Source organism: Microtus oregoni, unplaced genomic scaffold, assembly GCF_018167655.1.
Source record: "Microtus oregoni isolate MIOR12 unplaced genomic scaffold, Mior012 000014F_ref0000157, whole genome shotgun sequence".
NCBI lineage: Eukaryota > Metazoa > Chordata > Mammalia > Rodentia > Cricetidae > Microtus > Microtus oregoni.
The window spans coordinates 8,789,327-8,795,063 of NW_024543073.1; positions in this window are offsets into that span (position 1 = coordinate 8,789,327).

Below are 5,737 nucleotides of genomic sequence, written 5' to 3' on the forward strand. Positions count from 1 at the left end.
AAGGAACTGAAGCAGAAAAACCATGAAGGCTCATTCTTCCCGGCTTGCTCAGTTTTCTTTTTTTATACTACCAAGGATGAACCTTCCCAGGGTGGCCCCACCCACAGTGGGCTAAGTCTTCCCTTATCAATCATTAATCATGAAAATGGCCCACAGACTAGCTTACAGACCAATCTGATGAAGGCAACTGAAGTTCCCTAATCTCAGATCATTCTATTTTGTGTCAAATTGACAAAAACAAAACAAAATAAGAAACCTTAACACTCCCCCTATTCTGATCTATTCTATTTGATTCTAAAAAGCAAATATTTCACCTCATTTTCAAACCATTGAAAACCACATAAACCTTACCATCTGCAGAAATAGTTTATCTGACAAAATACTTTCTTATCTTTGGGGCATTTAAAATGATGGCATTCCTTATCTTTAGTGTGACCTAGTTAGGAAGAATTGTTTCATTTTATGATATTTTAGGTTTAGGGGTTTTGTTTTTTCTTTTCTTCTTATTTTTTGGGATGAAGGAAATGTAGTTAAGGCTGCTTGATATCTTAAGTACATTTTTCTTTTTTCCCCTAAGTTTCATATGTACATGTATAAACAGTGCATGACTTTTAAGTTTTAAAGGCTAAACTGAAGAAACATTTTCATGTTCTTTACAGCAAGCTTGCCCGAATTTTAGTACAAGGATAAGATTTTCTCATTTGGCATCTCTTCTGTAAACTAAAGGCAATATGCAAAGCATCATCCAGAGTTGGAAGGATCATTTTGTAACGCAAACTAAATTAATTGTAAGGAGGCTGATGTATTCTGATACCACTCAGGCACTGAGTGCACCTCTCATGGCCGACATGAAAAAGGAAGAGTGTTTACTCACTCTGTGCTCGCTGCTTTCCAGCTACTGAAGGGCAGCTCAGTTACAAATTGCATTTCTGATATGGTGAGCATTTAAACATGTCTTCATTTTATTTTAAAATTTCAGCATAATGCAAACTTATTACTATAAATTTTAAGTCAAGAACCATTAAGCAGGGCTAGGAAGATGACTCAGTCAGTAAAGGGATTGCTGAGCCAGCATGTAAACCTGAGCCCAGAACCCCAGTACCTCCATAAAAATAAGAGCAAGACAGTGTGCAGCTATAATTCTAGCACTTGCGATGGGGGTTAAAACAGGAGGATCCCTGGAGCTTGATGGTCAGACTATTAAGATGAACTGATAAGCTCCAGGTTTAGTGAGAGATCCTGTCCCAAAAACAAAAACAAAACAACAACAACAAAGACAAGGTTTGAATAGGACATCCAGTGTTGACCTCTGGTCTACACATGTATACCTGAACACGTATACACACCTGCACATAACATGCATATATCCATAAACCCACATAAGCCCCCAACTCTCAACACACACTTTCTCCACAATCGTATGCAAAGCCACCAAATAACCTGCAATTCCTCCCCATCAATCATGAATTAAGAAAATGCTCTACAGATTTGTCTACATCCTGATCTTAAGTAAGCATTTTCTTAATTGAAGCTCTCTCCTCTATGACAACTCTACCTTGTGTCAAGTTGACATGAAACCACCCAGTACAAGAGTATGTGGGCTCTCTCTGCAACTAGAAAAATTAGAACCATAAATAAGGATCCTTGACTAAATCGATGTAATAGTTTTGCTTTTGAAAGTGTTGACAGATTTATAAGATCTTCATTTAAAAACCCAAGATAGATGAAGAGAAGGGAGTGTGATAAAGGGATTTTAAAGAGACAGGGTAAAAATCATCAAGAAGTTATTGGAAGTAAAGAATAATGAAAGGGAACATACTCCTGGTTAATGAATTTAGCAACTAAAGCAGTGCACATTGCCAAAGGAAGCAGTGGGCTCAATGCGACAGATTTGGGATTGTAGACATCGACCCCAAACTGAGTACTTGTTAAAGGTGGCTTTGAAAGTCAGTGAGAGCAGCGCAATGATTGAATACATGGTATGGAACGAATGGATACCATTTGGAAAAACAAAGCTAAACTACCTTTATGTAAAATAAATTGCAGTGGGTGACCTTTAACACTTTAAATACTAGAGGTAAATGAGGACTGGGGCAAGTTCCCCTTTAAGCAGAAATGGCAAGGGAAGATTTTAGCTAAGCGGAAGCTGGAGAAGCTGTCTTTCTCCCTCCTCTTTATAAAAGTGATAAGAAAGAGTAGTTTGGGAAAAATTAAATCTCTTTAATTTTCAGCACCACCAATGCACCAGAAGTTGGTGAAGTTCAGGAACATGGAACACAGAGTGGGGGCTGGACTGGGGGAGACTATAGCTAAAACGAAAAACACATCCCACGGTTGAGATCTGATCTCAGGAAAGCCCTGCAGCCACAGTTTCTGGGCCAGTAGCACCTGGGAGCTTGTCTCAACCACAGAGCCTTGAATCCTACTGCAGACCTCTTGGACCTAAAATCCTAGGTCCCAATGACCTAGACTGTAACACTCTTTCCATAAGACCCTAGTGTACATCATGCCTGCCTTCCTTGCTCATAGTCAAATGTCTGTGCTGAATGGGTTCTATTGTGGTCAATTGTCTCCATTTCAAGGAGCTGGGGGAAGAGGCCTCCACTCCACTGTCCTAAACATGAATCAAGAATCAGTTAGGACATTTGCTTTCAAGGTCAGGTCTTAGGAATGACTTTCAAAACACCAGCTCATTCTCTATAGAAGTTCCCCCTTATTGATTGATGGGAGGGGCCTTGGAGGGTTGGGCAGAGCCAGAGGAATCCCTAGTCTCTTGACAACTAGCAGAGTGAAGGAAACAAGATTTTCACTTCCTCCCCAGAATAATTTACGAATACGTGGTTCACTGAAGAAGTAGTTTTAACAAAGGGGTCATCAGCATTTTCTGGGGTTGAAGAGTTAAACCCATGCCTGTGTTTCAGGTGAATCTACTCATTGGAAAGTTAAAACATTCACCTTGCTGTTTGTATTAGTAACTCACGCATTCCTGTGGGTGCAACACCTTACAGAAGGAACTTAAGGAAAGGAGTGATTTGTTTTAGCCCACGGTTTCAAAGAGTTTGGGTCTGTCGTGGTGGGAAAGGCATAGTGGAACAGCTCAGTGTGGCAGGGACCTGGGGGGGGGGGCAGAAATTGTTTGCATCCTAAGGGCCAGGAAGCAGACAGTAATGCAGGAATCAAGCAAGGATAATATACCTCCCATGAACTGCCCAACTGCCCTCCTCCCCACCAGTGACTTACTTCCTCTAGCTAAGTTCTGTCTCCTCAGCGTTTCACTCACCCATAGCAGGTCTATAGCTGGGGAACAAGCATTCAGACATGAGGCTGTGGGGATAGCTCAAATTCCATCTATGACAATAGCTTCCCTTTGTTGCCCACTACACTATCTGTATTCAGAGCTCTTCTTCGCGAGCATGTAAATATGCAAGCTATAAAGCAAGGTATCCATGGAAACTTCTGCTATCAGACCATGAAAAGAAATGGGCTCAGTTTAGAGCTTCTATAGTTTCCTGCATAGAGTCAGCGAGTAAATATGTTTGGCTTTGTGCAGCTCTTTGTTGCGACTATTCAGTTCCATCACTGTAGACACAAAAGCAGCTATAGATAAGTTTCCAGAGACTCTGCATAAAGGAGCAGGGGTGGGGTTGCTCTGAGCAAACCATCTCCCATGGCAAGTGGCAGATGTGCTGAATTTGGCCCATGGGCCACAGCCTGCCAGTCTTGGTTGAGAGGAGAATCTCAAACTCAAAAGTGAGCAGATGGACCACTGAGGTGGCTCGGTGGGTAAAGATGCCTGCTGCCAAGCCTCACTGGGGATCATGTTGTGGAAGGAGAGAATCAACTCTCACAATTTGTCCTCTGACCTCTACTCATGACTTTGGCAGCATGCACATGAGCGTGTGTGTGTGTGTGTGTGTGTGTGTGTGTGTGTGTGCATGCACACACACAATAAGTAAATAAATAGGTGTCATTTAAAAAGTGAGCCAACATCTAAGAGACAAACATTGAGAAAACCTATAAATGCCTACTGCCACTCATTTATGAGGAAACAGTTACTAGAGGAAGAGAAGGAAAAAAAATGTAAAGGGCTTTAGAACCCCAACAAATAGCTATGAGAACAATGTTCCCACAAAAGAGCAAGCCATTGTGAAACCAACAGGAGTCTTGAAAATTACAGGAAAGATTGACGCAGCAATATCAACAGCTAAGCTGAGTCCTGGAGAAGTTACCTCCTCCACAACACAACAGGAAGATGAAGAGGGGGCACTAAGAGAGAATGCTCCTAACGAGGCAGGGCCTGAGGCCCAACAGCTCTTGGAGAAAAAAAAATCTAGGAAACAGAAAAGAAACAAGCGTATGAGTCACAACCGATAGCATCCTGATTGACTGGACTACAAAAATGTAAATGACCTGCCCGCCAAAACCTGTAGTAACACAACCTACATAGTAGTAGATGTGAGCCAGTGTGGAGTTAGCTGTCACCAGAACACAGAAAGTATTTAGTAATCTAAGCAGGGAGATGGGAAAAGCATACAATGCAGTGAGTGACTTACAAATGGAGAGAGTGTCTAGATAGCTTACACCAGATACCATGACCTCAAACAAAGGCATCTCATGGTTGACCATTTAAGGACATGTATTTGCACATCCCTGGTTCAAACCCACTTCCTGAAAGATATCCAAGTACCCATCGATCAGTCAAAGATTTTCTCTTTTCATCTTTGGCATATGTCATGGAAAGAGGACTCTCAGATTTCATGTCAGGGATCAGTTTTTCATATTCTCATTGTACCCACATCACCTAAAAGGCCCTGAAAATCAGGCTTACTGGGCTGGGGAGATGTCTCAGTGAGTAACGTGCTTGCTGTATAAGCTTGAGGACCTGAGTTCAGATCCCCAAGACCCGCATAGGAAGCTGAGTGGAGTAGATGATTTTAATGCTTGGTTGGGGGTGGGTGAGGAGGAGCATTTACAAGCATATTCCAAGCATCCCCTGGCCAGCTAGTCTCACCAGTCAATGAGCTCTAGGTTTTGTTAGAAGCTCCGAAAGTAAGATGGAGAGTAATAGAAAAAGACAGCCAAAGTCAGCCTCAGATGCACACATGCACAAGCAAGCATACCCACCCATACATGCGCACAAACAGGCATATAACACACACACACACACACACACACACACACACACACATTTGTACATATGCACACACATCTACACCTAGATTACTGAAGATGTTGACCTGAGGATATATGACCAACAAGTTACTGGGGTCTAAGGTACAATGTGAGTCATGATGGATGTGAATTTGATTTTGAGAACTATCATAAAAAGATATGTACATATAAAATCATTATACTGAATAAGTATATTTTTTTTACTTGTCACTTACATGTTTCAAATCTTTAAAATGAGAGTATGGGCCGTTAGCTGTAAGATGAGCAAGCGGTGGGGCTCTTGTGCACGACAAAGGAGGCAACCAATGCTAACCACCCTGATCGCAGTAACCATCATACAACGCATACGCATATCAAATAATCATAGTATATTGGTGTGTATGTGATATTTTCCATTAAATATTTTTAAACAAAAATCTTAAACATTCAAATTACTGAATTCTGCCCTCTGAGTTTCTGACCCCCCTATTGTCCTGGTGTGGGGCCTGTGACTGTAAAATCCTAGTTCCCAGGTGACATTTATGGTAACATTCCAGGAAACCATACTTTGAAAATAGGAAAGTTA